Source organism: Cornus florida, unplaced genomic scaffold (genome assembly GCF_030987335.1).
Source record: "Cornus florida cultivar Cherokee Brave unplaced genomic scaffold, ASM3098733v1 CherokeeBrave_3.0.0_Hap2_Chr10, whole genome shotgun sequence".
In the NCBI taxonomy this organism is placed as follows: Eukaryota; Viridiplantae; Streptophyta; class Magnoliopsida; order Cornales; family Cornaceae; genus Cornus; species Cornus florida.
This window is the reverse complement of record NW_026775580.1, coordinates 52412813-52430127: the sequence shown is the minus strand read 5'-3', so window position 1 is coordinate 52430127 and position 17315 is coordinate 52412813. Positions and strand designations below refer to the sequence as shown.

The following is a 17315-nucleotide window of genomic DNA, read 5'->3' as shown; positions in this document are numbered from 1 at the left end:
CTGACCATCTTTTTAATATTCATATTTAGGATACCTCAACTTCACTTCCAATTTGTGTTTCCTTTTCGGATGAACAATTGTTTGGGTTTTCTCATACGGATTTGCCTTAGTTTATTGATATTGTGAATTACCTCGTAATTGGCAAAATTCCTTTGTCTTGGTCAAAGCAGGAAAAAAATCAATTCTTCTCGTAGATTAAGATGTACTATTGGGAAGATCCTCAGCTCTTCAAATATTGTGCTGATCAAATTATTTGTAGATGTGCTCCTGAGAGTGGGTTTCATAGTATTCTAATCTTCTGTCACAGTTTAGCTTGTGGAGGTCATTTCAGTGTAAAGGAAATTGCGGCTAAAATTCTTCAATGCGGTTTCTTTTTGCCATCACTCTTTCGGGATGCATACTTGTTCTGTAGGTCATGCCTTCGATGTCAGCAGTTAGGATCAATTTCTAGAAGGAACATGATGCCCTTAACACCGATCCTAGTTATTGAGGTTTTTGATGTATGGGGTATTAATTTCATGGGTCCTTTTGTTCAGTTAAATTATAATGAATATATTCTTGTGGCTGTAGATTATGTGTCTAAATGGGTTAAAGCAGTGGCTACTAAAACTGCCGATCACGCAGTCGTGGTTGAGTTCATTCAAACGAACATTTTTAGTCTGTTTGGGATGCCACGAGCTATTATTAGTGATGGGGGTGCTCACTTCTGTAATAGGTATTTTCGTACTTTGGTACAAAGATACTCCATCACTCATAAAGTTGCTACTCCCTATCATTCCCAAACAAGTGGCCAAGTTGAATTATCCAATTGAGAAATTAAGAGAATTCTTGAAAAAATGGTTAAGCCAGATCGTAAAGATTGGTCTTTAAGACTGAATGATGCTTTGTGGGCTTACCAAATAGCTTTTAAGACTCTGATTGGTATGTCACCTTACCGTCTCATCTATGGTAAAGGATGTCACCTTCGTGTAGAATTAAAACACAGAGCTTTCTGGCCATAAAAAAAGCTTAATTTTGATATGAACTCTGCTGGATCTAACAGGAAGCTTCAACTAACAGAGCTCAAAGAATTACATAATGATTCTTATGAGAGTGCTAAGGTTTATAAATCAAAGACCAAGGCATTTCATGACAAGCATATCTTGCATAAGACTTTTGAGTCTGGGAAGAAAGTTTGGTTGTTTAACACACGACTAAAACTTTTTATTGGCAAACTAAAGTCACGTTGGGAAGGTCCATATATGGTTATTTCTGGTACACCTTATGGTGTGATAGAAATATAAGATTGCAAGACTGGTCAATTGTCAAAAGTCAATGGATAGAGACTTAAGCCTTACATAGAGGGTAGTGTGCAGAGAGGCACAGTAGAAGCAGTAGAACTTCATGATCCTATTTACTTGGACTAGAGAGGTCAGTTTTCGTCGAGCTATCGACGTTAAACTTAGCATTTGTACGTTGTACCGTAGTTTATTTATTTATTTTATTTTGTTTTTATTTATTTGAGTTTGTTATTTAATTATTTTTCTAGGTTTTAGGTAATTTTTCTATTTATTTTATGTTTAGAATAGATTAGGTTTAGATAAAATAAGAAAAAGAAATAAAAATTAAAAAATGGAAAAATCCAAAAATTTGTTTCAATGCTCGAGCCTGAACTTTGGAGCTCGAGCATCAGTTACTAAGGGCTCGAGCCTGAACTTTGAAGCTTGAGCTCTCCATCATCGTTAATTTTAGTGGCCATGCTCGAGCTTTCATCTTAGGGCTTGAACCTTTGTACTCTAAAATATAAGGAAACCCTCGAGCTGAGCTTGAAACCCTCGTGCCTTTGCATATTCTTGCCTCTATTCTCTCTCAAAACTCTTTAATCTCCATTTAATCATCATCCTTACGATCTCAGGTTTCGATTCCAAATAAAAAAAGTAAGAATCTCTCATCCCTCTCGGTTATATATATATATATATATATATATATATATATATATATATGTATGTATGTATATATGTATATATTCTCTATATACGCACTAATTTTGTTCCAAAATAATTCCCAAATCTCCTAGAATAGTTCCTTTTAATCTTGTATAACCGAATCTAATCATGAATCTATCATCCAACCTTGTAAAAATTCTAAATCTCGATAGGATTTGAAGAACACGGGTTGAGTAATTTTGTAGGGTTGAGGTGCAAATAGAGGAACTTTGGGGTTGTTAGGTGATTAAGAAGAACCTTGGGGTGGATTTGGAGTTATTGTTGATCGACTTTAGAAGATTAGAGATGATTTAGCTTCGGCTGGAAACCAGGAAGCTCGAGCCCTCATTCTCAGGCTCGAGCATTGATTTGCAGGAAGCTCGAGCATTAGTACCTCAAGCTCGAGCCTCAACCAGAGTAAGGCTCGAGCCTTGGAGCTTATATTTGAGAGTTTGTTGGATAGAGTTGAGGAGGTGTGCCGGGGTGTTGGATATTAGTGATGCCTTGACGTCCGTGGTAGAGAGTTATTCGTGCTCTAGCGATGGCACTGGATGATTCATGGTGGTACAACACTATCCGCCAGGAGACAGATTTTGTGCTAGAGGACTTCCAGTGCCATCGAGATACATTTTGGGCGGTAGAGGCCCTACAGGCTCGCCAACTGTCAGGATTCTTGCGGCATCCAGCACAGATTGCTTATCCCAACTGGTGCGAGCATTTTACCACTCTTTACAGCTTTATGCTGGCAATGATGCCCAGGATGGTGAGGACTATTTCACAGCTACTATCGAGGAAGTACAACTATGAGTGAGGCCATTGCACTGGCTATAGGTTGCCATCATAGATGCCCTGCTGCATTGCAGGGCCAGTTTCCACCATTTCCCTTGGCCTTTCTAAAGAGGCGATGATCCGAGCACTCGGCTAGGGGAAGCACTCCACCACTTGGGAGACGATCCAGAAGTCACAGCTTCTGAGACATTTCTGGTTTTTGGATATGGTCCTTGTGGCCAACTCTCGCCCTATCGGACATAAGATTGGGCGATGTATAGAGATGGTGGATGCACACTATGCTTTTCACGCCGGCTACTGGGTGTTCATTCCCAAGTTAGTGTTCGTGCAGTTGTGCCGGCTCTATGACGAGATGGGAGAGGCCCGACGCCCTCCTACCTACAACATCCATTTTCCCAGGATTTGTGACGACCCTGGATTTTTTAACCCAGTGTGTATCCTGTGATGAACCAAAAGATGACCCGATAACAGATCCGAAATGCGGAAGCAAAAGAAGTGAAATAGCCTCAAGAGATGTACGTCACCCCTAAGGCACCAAGATGACTCCCCATGAAGCCACAAAACTCAAATGAGCCAAGCAATGAAACAAGAATGCCAAACCCGAAAAGAAATGAACTAAGGGCAAAATGGTCATTTCACACAGAAATGGGTGCCACCATGCACACCATTGGAAAGACAACGAAAAATGAATGAAGTTAGACTCAAGAATTGCCTGATTCTGGTCCGAACGGAAAAGATATGAAATTAAAACAAAGTGGCCTTCTCCGTTTAAGAGTTACCACGAACCCATCTCACTAAAACTGGAATAACTTACACTATAGATGGAGTTTTGATGAGTGGTTGGTACCATTGGAAAACGAACTTCAAGCTCTTGAATTTAGACTTAAGAACATCCAGATTTGGATTAGAAATGAAGGATATTTGACCCTCTGAAGTCGATACAAATAAGCTGCCCAAGAAAACCGAAATGGAGAAGCTCCAGGGAGGATTGGTCGACCAACGGTAAGGATCGTGTGACGACCCTGGTTTTTAGGCCAGCGTGTCCTGTGATGAACTGAAGGTTGACCCGATAACGGATCTGAATGCGGAAGCAAAAATATAAAATAAGACTCTAAGAAGTCAAAGTGACCTTCCATGAGGTCGTGGAACTCAATAAGAACTAATGCGGGAATGAATTATCAGAAAAAGACCGAACAGGTCCCCAAGGGCAAAATGGTCATTTCTAAAAACTGTAGATTCGGGTGCCACCGAGCATACGACTGGAAGGAGAACGAAAAACTAATCAAGATGGACTCAAGAATCGCATGATTCGGAGTCCGGACAAAGGAGAAATGGTATGACGAAGAAAAACGAGCACTTAAGGCAAAAAGGGTAAACTGGTAATTATCCAGGAAGAACCGGGTGCAACCGAGCACACCGTTGGAAAGACAGCGAAAAATTAGTTAAGTTAAAAAAAAAATTCACTTGAATCGGAGTCCGGACAAAGGAGAAAAGCCCAAAAGAAGAATTGTCGTCGGGGCGGCCCGACGAGAGGCCATGACAGCCCCATGCGCAAGCCCATGCGCGTGCCCATGCACGCCGCGCGCGCGCTAAGTGCACCATGGCTGGCAGCAGCAGCCCAAAAACTGCTATGGGGTAATTTTCCAGAAAAATCCAGATCAGAGGCTGAATTTGGAGGCCTAGATGATTTTTTTTGCCAAAACACAAAGAAGAAACCCCCCTCAAAATCGAGTTTTCTACGTGAATTACAAGGAAAATTGAAAAAAACTCACTGTGAAATACCCAAAATGCCCTCCCAAGAAAATTGGTCCAGAGGGTCCAAAAAGCTGCTAAATTTAAAAACTGAGAGCTGAACTTCGGATGCGATTTCCGATGCCAAGATGACATTTTATGGAAAAACACGGAAAAGAAACCCCCCCTAAAATCATGTTTTCTATTCAACCGTATTGAAAGAAGAAAATAAAACCATCGTGAAAGGTCCATAATGCCCCTAGATCAGAATATGCAAAAAAAATGCGAAATGAATTCACAAGAGGCTCAAAACACAAACGATAAGGTTTTGCCCAGAAACGACCATGCACACAAACGTAACTTACCTATTTGGACATGCTACAATGGTCCACGACTTAAATATACCACTGATACAAAATCCAACCCCCCAATGGGCAAAAAGGCAAAAATAAAACTTGGAATGAAAACTCGGAATCCAAAAATACAAAACGGGGTCAAATGACCGTTTGGCCCTTGACCACACTTCATACAACATTAATAAGACCTTATGAAAGAATGATAATGGAATTCCCACACCCGATGCAACTATGGTGAAGCAATGACTTTCGATTTTTCAAGATTTTCACAATATTTCATGAAGTTAAAAAGTACATAGAACACAATATGATGGTTATTGGCCTCCGTCCTCATCTCATAAATATCAAATACATTGAGAGGAGTGTACTTAAGTACACATTACATACATGGAATCAAATATACATATTTTGACATATAAGCCTACAAAATGACATTTTATGTTAACATTTGCGTGAAATGGAAACTTGAAAGCTACACGACATCCAAGGAATGCTAGGCTTCATGAACCAAGTCTTCATACCTGAAATATGCCCCAGTATAGTAGGGGTGAGTAACATAAAGCTACTCATAGGAGATGAGCATGCATCGACCTAGCATTTTACAAATTTATCACCTTAAGGTGAAACATGTTAAAGGGGCTCATGCCACCTAACGTCTATGTCCAAGTGAGACTCGGGGAGCATCCTAAGCTACCTTAGAGTCTAAGCAACAAGAATCATGATATACATACGTGTATGAAACGAATCATGGTTGGGATAATCCAAAGAACACGACAAGAAGAATGCTTAAGCATAGATTAACATGAATTGCATTTTCAATACAATTGAACTAGGTCTAGAGTAATCCATACAACATGACAAAAGCATATTTGAATACAAGTTAACAAGAATCACATTATCCATGCAATTCAACAACAAAAGAGCATGTTATATGACGACGGCCGTTCCAATACACCAAAATGAATGTAGTGAATGTGTGGTTCAAGAAAAGCCTTTTATGTCAAATTTAAATTTATAAAAACCACTACCAACACCACTACTAACGTAGCAAAAGTGAGTAGGGATCGTCCCAAGGGATTATACATGTTGGAATTTCAACTTCGACTCTAGCGTACCAAATGATTGCAAAAGAGAGTTGGGTTGGTTGATTAAGCTAAATTGAATTCAACTAAATAAAATAATATGAAGTAAACAAGAGAGAGAGAGAGAGGTCTTGGGGTGTAGAGATCACCACCAAATAATACTATTCCAAACCATAATCAAGTGACTAATGAGGGAAATGAATGTGTTGCAACAATGTTGTGTGTGAAAAAGACATTCAATTGGTAAGGGTTACTCAACAAGTGCAAATTGTCTCAATCAACATGTGTGAGGCCACAATACATTTATTGGTAGAGGAATATATTGTCTAGACAACATGAGAAGAGAACAAAATATCAAATCAAGTCATTGAACCTTTCATTAAGCTCATAGTCCAAGCAATCCATAAGGATGACTTAGTTAAACATGCATTATCTAAACATCATGTAAGAGGTACAAAATATCTATTGGGAGAGGAATAAATTGTCTAAACACATGTGAAAGATACAACATATCATAATTAGTCATTAATCCTTCATTAAGCTCACAATCCACATACAACACAATATTAGAGGAATATGCCATTTGGAATCACAAGCATGGAACATCAAATATCAAGAGTAGATTGTCCTCCCATCTAACATTACACTACCACTACACTAAATCTACACTACTAGCATGAAAATAAAGCTATCTAGACTAGAGGAGAGGCACAAACCATCAAGAATAGGCATAAACCATCAAATGAACCAAAATAGCATTCATTAAGCATATCATCTTGATAATCTCTAGATCTATAGCATCAATACACATAGACATGCATCAAAAACACTAAATCTAAAGATAAGTACATGAATATTCTACTCTAGCATACATAGACATATGGATAGAATAGAATAGTCAATTGGAAGCATTAAACCATACAAACCATGAAATAATCAAGATTTATATATACATGAATATCAAGACGTATCATACAACACTAATCCCTCAATAATACACAAGATTAGAGTATAGAAAGCATGCTTGGGGCTAACTCTAGCCCCAAGAGGATGTCTAGCCACTCATGGTAGTGACGATCCAACCCTCAAGGGCTAACTCCATGGTTGCTCTTTGTTGGTGAAGATCTCCTCCAATGGTGCTCTAGCTTCCCTCCTTCCTCCTCTCCAAGAATAGCCTCCAAGATGATTTTCAATGTGTGACAAGAGACTCTAGACACCTTCTCCAAAAAGTGTATCATATTCCTTATATAGGTAGGTCAAATACACCCTATGATGAGCTGTGGTCGTGCAAGGCATATTCTCTAATGATTGGGTGAAGGACGGAATAAATGAGCTGGACTTTAACTTTTTCTCGTTGGAGGAAGTTCGATCGATCGAACCTTAACTTGGATCGATCGAAGATGGGTTCGATCGATCGAACTGCATCTTGGATCGATCGAAGTGGTCTGACTCCTCCGGATAAGGACAAGGCTGAGATATTTCGAAGATATTTATGGGAAAAAGGACAAAAGTGGTTGGTAGGCGTACAGCTGTGGATAAGATCAATCATTTGAATAGGACAAAATAGGGTTCGATCGATCGAAGGTGATGTTCGATCGATCGAACTTGGAATTTCAGCAAAGGCCAAGGTTGGATCTATTGAGAAGTACTGTGATCGATCATAGATGTTCGATCGATCGAACTCTAAGTTGGATCGATCAAACTTTTCAGCTGCACAACTTAATTTTTTTTTGCTCCTTTCTTTCTCCACTTTGCTCCCTCCTTTGGTTTATCTCAGGATTGCTTTAATTAAACTCTTATTTGGCTGAGTTAGCTCAATTTTGGGATTAGTGCCTAAAAATATAAATAACACGTAATAAGTCTAAAACGGCAAAGTAAGATAGATAAAGGTACTAGAATGTTTAAGCTTAACGGGTTTAAATGCGCACTTTTCGGTGCTCATCACACCCCCAAACTTAAATATTGCTAGTCCCTAGCAATGAACTAAGAAGTAAAGGAATGAAATGAACAACTAAACAAGTATAAACTGGAAAGCAAGTAAAATGATAACACCATTTTTGTAGGGAACACGATTGTATTTAGCATATGCAACAAGCCTTTTAAACTCCTAGGTTACCCCTAGTGGACGAGTAAAGTCTCGTGAGGGTTTCCAGAAATGATACCCACAAACATTAAGCTCATTCTTTCAAAAAAGGCACCAATATGGCAAACAAGCATTGGGAGAAAACTACCTCAAGTATGCAATTTTTCAACCGTTTATAAGCAATCTCCCAAAATCTCAACATCAAACAAGCAAGCATGGTCCTCCACACATCAAGAAAATGATCATGAAAATCGAAACAAGTCTAGAATCCATGTGAGAGGTCCGGCATCAAGTGTGTTGCTATCTTAGCTAACTAGAGAAGTAATCACATCCTTATCCTCAAACTATCACACAAATCTAGTCCCAATCATCAAGACAAAAAGTGGACCTTTTATTAAAGCTTTATTGTTCTAGGTGCGCTTATTCTTTTCATTCTATTTTTTTCTTTTTTCTTCTTCTTTTTTATTTATTTATTGAGGATCAAAGATGGAAATATTGTGCAATGTGTTGATCTCTTAAGCTTTCTAGAAGATTCATGTAGCGAGCTTTAGGTCAATGACTCCCAAACCAGATGGCTTTAGGGCATTAGGTGTTAAGACACCCCTACGGACTTACAAACTCAAATCAACTAGGCTACAAATTAAGACAACAACCATCTAATCATTTCCTACTTCTCACCTTTTGGGAGAAGTCCTCACTTTTATTACTTTTGCAACTTTTTTTTTTTTTTTTTTAATAATCAATTATTAACCTAGAGTTTGGGCCCTCCACCTTTCGGCGCGAGAAGTTCACTGCTTAATGAGGCAAGAATCCCGGCTACTCAATGAAAAGGGGTTGTTATCCACCTTTATCAAGAATGAAAGTTTTCAATGCACTACTAACCCAATTGGGATATAACCAATTCAATAATCAACAAAGCATGTACCCCACAAATGAATGCTAGTGTGCACCGGTGCTAATGTAGAATCCTAGAATGAATCTCAAAACAATCACAAATTCAGGATGATGTGGACCACAAATGCAAGCAAGATATCAATCTTTTGAAAAATTTACTCCTAAATGGCATCGTCAAGGCATACAAGGAGTATTGGACTCTCAAGTCAAGCAATTTTTAAATTTTAAGCAATATAGTCCTCAAAAGATCAAAATCATAGCTAGAAATGGACCAAGTATATAAATATCCCTCAAATACACAAGACATGCTCAAAATTTGGATTTTAAAGTAACACTGAAACATACACCAATACCCCCAAACTTAAACTGCACATTGTCCTCAATGTGTGAAGAAAACAAAGGAAAGAGTATACCAGTGCTTTAGACATGAATGACCGGGATAGAAGTATCCAAAGTGGGTGGCATGGCCCCCCCAAACTTGAGATAAACTGTGGTCCTGAAAAGTTTGCACTCGGATAAACTCATTAGATAACAAGATAGGATAATCAATGCACAGTGGACATGCAAGTGTAAAATGGGATAAATAGAGAATAGCGATAGAGGTGTAAGAGTGGTCCTGAAAAATTGGGTAGCACTCTCTCATTGAAGTCACTGTGGTGTACCTGATGGAGTCAAACATACAAATATGAGATATTAAGAGACATCCATAATCAAAAAGCAATATATAGAGAATATAAAGTGCAGGTACATCAATAAAATAATAAAGCCGACAGACCGGCTGCAAAGTATAATACAGTAACAATGACAGTATAATACAGATCCAGAATAAAAGAAATGAAAACATAGAACAACTGGAAGTGGAGTCTCAGGAGGCCTGATCGTGAAGATCTGCAGTGGCTGGAGGTGCAGGTGCGGGTGCGGGTGCAGGTGCAGGGAGTCGGCTGGAGAGATTGGCAAAGCAAGCCATGACATCCGCCCTGAAAGAGGTTAACTCAGCTCGGTGGGCAGTGATGTCGGCTCGCATGGCTGCTACGGCATTTTAAAATCCTCAAATAGTTCGATCGATCGAATCCGAACTTGGATCGATCGAACTATTTGTTCTCCCAACTATATATATATATATATATTTTTTTTTTGAATGAATTTTGAAAAATCAAAGGAAATTAAATTAATGAGATGCAAATTTCGATCGATTGAAGAAATATTTCGATCGATCGAAGAGGATAAAGAATGTACAAGTTTATGGGTTCAAGAGTTGACACGTGTTGGAACCTTGGATCGATCGAACTTGGAATTCGATCGATCGAACATGAAAATTTTTGAAAAGTCCCGAGAGCATGCATTTTGGAATTTGGATGCAGGTCCAAAATTTTTCTAAGTGTTGGGACTCATGATCGATCGAACCACATGTTGGATCGATCGAAAGGTAGTTCGATCGATCGAAATGGTTTACGATCGATCGAACTTTTGAAAATTTGGAGATCCCGAGAGCATGCATTTTGGAATTTGGATGCAGGTCCAAAATTTTTCTAAGTGTTGGGTGCAAGATGAGAGCTGGATCGATCGACTCCATAGTTGGATCGATCGAACCAAAGTTCGATCGATCGAACCAAAACTTGGATCGATCGAAATTATGCCTAAATGCTCAAAATGACTTGAATGCTCATGCAATCCCTTACTCAGTTCCTTCCAATGTATATGAACCACAAAAACAGTATCTAGACTTCACAAGAATCAAAATGCAAGATAGAAATGAGGGAGGAATAGGGTTTTGACATCCTATGAATTTCGGTGCTAGTCTTTAACGTCTCTAGCAAGACCTAGGGTTCTTTTAACCCGGATCAAACATCTTGCAATGCATTCCCTCCTTTTTGGGATGAGAGATGTTTCGAGTCACTCCTAACAAATGGTTCTTAGAAGAACTTGTTGGGGTAAACTCAAAAGACGTCTTGAGTTCCTTGTCAAAACTTTCCTTGGGCTTCCACGCCCTTGCACAACAAGAGTTCGAAATCACTTTTCTTGCATGCAATGCTGAAGATGAAGATAAAGGCTTTGAAACATTGTTCATGCACAAAAGCTCATTCTTTTCACAAGCAAGATCATGATATTCCTCTACCACATTAACCTCTTCCTCATATTTGTCAAATGGATTGGGTGTGGGGTTAAAGATGTTCAACTTCACTCTCATGTGCCCAAAAGAAATCTTCATTATCCCCGTCCTATAATTTATGTTGGCATTTGAGGTTGCCAAGAAAGGACGGCCAAGGATAACCGGAATTTGGTTCTTTGGATTGGGCATCGGTTCCGTGTCAATGACGACAAAGTCAACCGGGAAGAAGAACTTATCAATCTTAATCAACACATCCTCAATTATCCCCCTAGGCTTCTTAATGGATCGGTCGGCAAGTTGTAAAACCACCGACGTCGGTTTCAATTCACTTAGGCCCAATTTGACATAAACCGAATAGGGAAGAAGGTTAACACTAGCCCCTAAGTCAAGAAGTGCCCGGTTGATGACATGTTCACCAATGACACAAGATGTTGTAGGTGCACCGGGGTCCTTAAACTTTGGCAAAGTGTTGGGTTGTAGAATGGAACTTACTTGTTCGGTTAAGACCACTTTTTTTGATGTTTGACTCTTGTTCTTCCGCTTTTGGGTGCATAAGTCCTTCAAGAATTTGGCATAAGCCGGAATTTGCTTAATTGCATCCAAAAGTGGAAGATTGACTGTGACTTGCCTAAACATATCCATTATCTCATTGTTCTTGGTCTTTTGCCTTTCTTTTGAAATGGACCTTTTCAAGGCGTCCGGAAATGGAGCTTTTTCAAAAACTCTTTTAGCATTTTCTTTCAAAGAATTTTCAGCACTGGACTTGTTCGATTCATTGGATTTCAAATCACTTTTCAAAGAAGAATCATGAATAACATTTTTCAAAGAACTTTTCTCAAACACATTTTTCAACACTGTTTTCAATGAATCTCTTTGGAAATCATCTTTCAACTCACAATTTGAGGGCTTCTCATTCTCAAGATCATGCACATGCAATGAAGGGGGAATAATGTGTGGAATGGGACGGGTGACAACTTGAGGTTATACCGGTTCACTCTCTTCATTAGGCATTCTAACTTGATTGTCTACTACCCTACCACTTCTCAAGGTTGTTACCGCATTGACATGCTCAACATTATGCCCTTCCAATGAGGATTTTGTTTCTACGGCACATTGTTGTTTGATTGGGGCATTCATGTGCATCTTTCCCTTCTCTCTAGCATTAAGTGTTTAAGCTATTTGCCCTACTTGGGTTTCTAGCTTGGCAATTGATTGAGAATGAGAATGCAGCAATTGAGTATTTGCTTCTAGAGTGCCCAAAGCATTTAAAACCTTTTCCTCAAAAGCGGAACCTCTAGAATTTCCTTGAGAATATGATTGGTTAGGAAAAGGAGAACTAGCAAATTGATTTCCTTGTGAGTTATATGGTCTTGAACCTTGGGATCCTTGGTTTTGAAGTGGAGGTGGAATGTATTTCCCTTGAAAACCGCCTTGGGAAGAGTTCGAGCCCTCCCCTTGGTTTTTCCAAGAAAAATTAGGATGATTCCTCCAACTGGGATTGTAATGGTTACCATAAGGATTGTTCCCTTGGTTCACAAATGTTGCATTAACTTGCTCAATGGGTTCATTTTGAATTTTTCCATGAGGACAGTTGGAAGTAGAATGAAGAACACTAGAACAAGTCATACATGATTCATTTTAAGCTCTAGGAGAATGGTTAGGAAAGGAAGACACTTGATTCGCCAAGTTTTGATTGATCAATTGATCAAACTTTTGAGATAAAGACTTCATCTCGGCGGTTATATCATTTGAGTGGTCAACTTGATGCAAGCCAACACTCTTCCTACCTTGAGAATTTCTACCATTCCTAGATGACAATGTTCTATTCAAAGAGTTTTCACTCATGCTCTCATAAAGACGCCACACGTCTTCCTCTTGCCGGTCTATATAAGAACCTCCCATTGAAGCATCAACCATGCCTTTATAATTGTCCGATAAGCTTTCAAAGAAGAATTGGACCAATTGCCATTTAGGCATGTCATGGTGAGGACACTTCCTAAGCAATTCATTGAAGCATTCCCATGCCTCATGGAAAGTTTCTCCCTCCCCATGTGTGAATTCCCTAATGGCGGTTCTCATAGCATTGGTCTTCGAAACCGGATAGTACTTTTTCAAAAATTCTTGTTGCATTTCTGCCCAAGAAGTTATAGAAAAAGGCCTAAGGTTGTTAAACCAATACTTCGCCTTATCTTTAAGGGTGAATGGAAAAAGTTTTAGCCTTAAAACTTCTTCCGGCATGTTCGTGTATCGAATGGTAGAACAAACTTCAAGAAACTCATCCAAATGCTTGTAAGGTTCTTCACTAGGAAGTCCATGAAAGTTAGGTTGCATTTGGATAGTTTGTGCTTTAATCTCATAATGGTGTGCTCTAAATGGTGGCAATTGAATGCATGTGGGTGCATTATACTCATTAGGCACATAGTGATCTCTCAATGCGAGTGGTGGATTAGCAACTTGAGGTGCAACATGGACACCTTGGTTATATTGAGCTTGATTAATGATGGGGGGTTGTGGTGCATACATTGGCCTTGGAATTCCCATTGGAATTTGGCCTTGTTGTTGAGGAGGTTGATGAATGTATGGCCTAGGCATGCCTAATGGAACTTGCATATTATCATTTTGCACATTAGGGTGAAGGATGCCTTGTTGGTCTATGTGACCAAGGTCTTCAACATGATCATCATTGAGAACGTCCATTGGTAGATTGGTTCTATGTGAACTTCCTCTTCCCCTTGGATTCCTAATAGTGGATTCTAAATGCAAATCAAGAGGGACAAGAGTAGGTCTCAATGAACGACGACCATGCATGCACAATGCAACACGAATAAGCAACTTTTTCAACAATGCAATTAAACTTCACAACCACAATTTTCAAATGCAATGTATGTCAAATAAATGCCTCCACGTGGGCCCCCATTTAACTAAGGAGATTGAGTAAGAAGGTCTCACAATAGTCCTTTAGCACTTCAACTCCAAATTTAAAAGCTTAGCTTAGCAAATTTTTTTTTTTTTTTTTTTTTTTTTTTTGCTTTGCTCCTTAGCTTTGAAGTTCTTTGCTAGCTCCTTGCTCAATGCACCTTGTTAATGAAGAACAAACTTAATAAGTAATCAAAAACAGAAAATAAAAAGAAAGTAAAGACACGATCAAAAGAGTACTAATCCTAATTGAATTTCACAATTCGACGTTGCCAATTTAAAATCCCCGGCAACGGCGCCAAAAACTTGACGACGGCGGTTCCAATACGCCAAAATGAATGTAGTGAATGTGTGGTTCAAGAAAAGCCTTTTATGTCAAATTTAAATTTATAAAAACCACTACCAACACCACTACTAACGTAGCAAGAGTGAGTAGGGATCGTCCCAAGGGATTATACGTGTTGGAATTTCAACTTCGACTCTAGCGTACCAAATGATTGCAAAAGAGAGTTGGGTTGGTTGATTAAGCTAAATTGAATTCAACTAAATAAAATAATATGAAGTAAATAAGAGAGAGAGAGAGAGAGGTCTTGGGGTGTAGAGATCACCACCAAACAATACTATTCCAAACCATAATCAAGTGACTAATGAGGGAAATGAATGTATTACAACAATGTTGTGTGTGAAATAGACATTCAATTGGTAAGGGTGACTCAACAAGTGCAAATTGTCTCAATCAACATGTGTGAGGCCACAATACATCTATTGGTAGAGGAATATATTGTCTAGACAACATGTGAAGAGAACAAAATATCAAATCAAGTCATTGAACCTTTCATTAAGCTCATAGTCCAAGCAATCCATAAGGATGACTTAGTTAAACATGCATTATCTAAACATCATGTGAGAGGTACAAAATATCTATTGGGAGAGGAATAAATTGTCTAAACACATGTGAAAGATACAACATATCATAACTAGTCATTAATCCTTCATTAAGCTCACAATCCACATACAACACAATATTAGAGGAATATACCATTTGGACTCACAAGCATGGAACATCAAACATCAAGAGTAGATTGTCCTCCCATCTAACATTACACTACCACTACACTAAATCTACACTACTAGTATGAAAATAAAGCTATCTAGACTAGGGGAGAGGCACAAACCATCAAGAATAGGCATAAACCATCAAATGAACCAAAATAACATTCATTAAGCATATCATCTTAATAATCTCTAGATCTATAGCATCAATACACATAGACATGCATCAAAAACACTAAATCTAGAGATAAGTACATGAATATCCTACTCTAGCATACATAGACATATGGATAGAATAAAATAGTCAATTGGAAGCATTAAACCATACAAACCATGAAATAATCAAGATTTATATATACATGAATATCAAGACGTATCATACAACACTAATCCCTCAATAATACACAAGATTAGAGTATAGAAAACATGCTTGGGGCTAACTCTAGCCCCAAGAGGATGTCTAGCCACTCATGGTAGTGATGATCCAACCCTCAAGGGCTAACTCCATGGCTGCTCCTTGTTGGTGAGGATCTCCTCCAATGGTGCTCTAGCTTCCCTCCTTCCTCCTCTCCAAGAATAGCCTCCAAGATGATTTTCAATGTGTGACAAGAGACTCTAGACACCTTCTCCAAAAAGTGTATCATATTCCTTATATAGGTAGGTCGAATACACCCTATGATGAGCTGTGGTCGTGCAAGGCATATTCTCCAATGATTGGGTGAAGGACGGAATAAATGAGCTGGACTTTAACTTTTTCTCGCTGGAGGAAGTTCGATCGATCGAACCTTAACTTGGATCGATCGAAGATGGGTTCGATCGATCAAACTGCATCTTGGATCGATCGAAGTGGTCTGACTCCTCCGGATAAGGACTAGGCTGAGATATTTCGAAGATATTTATGGGGAAAAGGACAAAAGTGGTTGGTAGGCGTACAGCTGTGGATAAGATCAATCATTTGAATAGGACAAAATAGGGTTCGATCGATCGAAGGTGATGTTCGATCGATCGAACTTGGAATTTTAGCAAAGGCTAAGGTTGGATCTATCGAGAAGTACTGTGATCGATCATAGATGTTTGATCGATCGAACTCTAAATTGGATCGATCAAACTTTTCAGCTGCACAACTTAATTCCTTTTTGCTCCTTTCTTTCTCCACTTTGCTCCTTCCTTTGGTTTATCTCAGGATTGCTTCAATTAAGCTCTTATTTGGCTGAGTTAGCTCAATTTTGGGATTAGTGCCTGAAAATATAAATAACACGTGATAAGTCTAAAACGGCAAAGTAAGATAGATAAAAGTACTAGAATGCTTAAGCTAACGGGTTTAAATGCGCACTTTTCGGTGCTCATCATTATACAATACAATAAGGTTTAAGTTCTCAAAGCCATCAACTTAGAATCTAAAGCACAAAATAACAGTAGTGGTTCATGCCACCTAACGTCTATGTTATAAATGAATCAATAGGATCAATCCTAAGCTTTATTAGAACGTCAAAATTCGATTTTCAATATCGATGCAATTTAACCAACATTGAAACTTCCAATACAAAGGATAAAGCATAATTTCGCAAAGTTAACATCCTGTAACTTAAAATGGAATGACAAATAAGAAACAACAAGTTACAACATCATCTAGTTATCAACTTGAAAATGAAATGCGAAATCAAACAAAGTGGATACTCAGGCGTCATGCTGGATCAAACTGACAACATAGTTACTTTAGGGTTACTAGCCCATGGGTAACCTCCCTACGTGTGCACTAGACCATATAGAGGGACTATCCCCTGTACTAGAACCACGTCCTAGCCATAGTCAAACAACGACATCCCCAAGTTTCCAAAATCAACAAGTTGTGCAACAACGCATATATCAACAGGAATATGCAAGATAATCAACTATCTACCAAACACAACCAAATTTGAAAACCTATACAATACATGCTCTAAGTCCACAACTAATATAATGTGATGAATATCGAATCTTCAGTGTGCGATTCGTTACACGCTATGCATGAATGATGTTAAATACGAAGTGTGCAAATCATTACACAAGGCAACAATATATTCAATAAGAAAAACATATTATCATGAGTACAAACATAGCAACTATGTTATCCAATGTTCAAAACATAACCAAATGAATATACAACAAGTCTTAGTCCATGATTTGAATATAGAAACCACTTCTAAAACACAACTAGATTATGGAGCAAATTGATAGAATTTAAATAGATAAACACAATTAAATTCTCTAGATTTTCGATTCAATTTTAATTAACCTCAATTTAATACATGTTAAAGGGCATGGCAAGGTCATCACCTATATTCATTCTAAAACTCA

The 17315-nt window shown here is 38.5% G+C and overlaps 1 non-coding gene across 1 annotated transcript; it reads left to right on the top strand.

Annotated features, from left to right (window-relative positions):
- Window positions 1-12984: 12984 nt before the first annotated feature.
- Window positions 12985-13093, top strand: LOC132280613 (small nucleolar RNA R71). Its single transcript, XR_009471623.1, has one exon. It is a non-coding gene; the product is annotated as a small nucleolar RNA R71 (small nucleolar RNA).
- Window positions 13094-17315: the final 4222 nt, after the last annotated feature.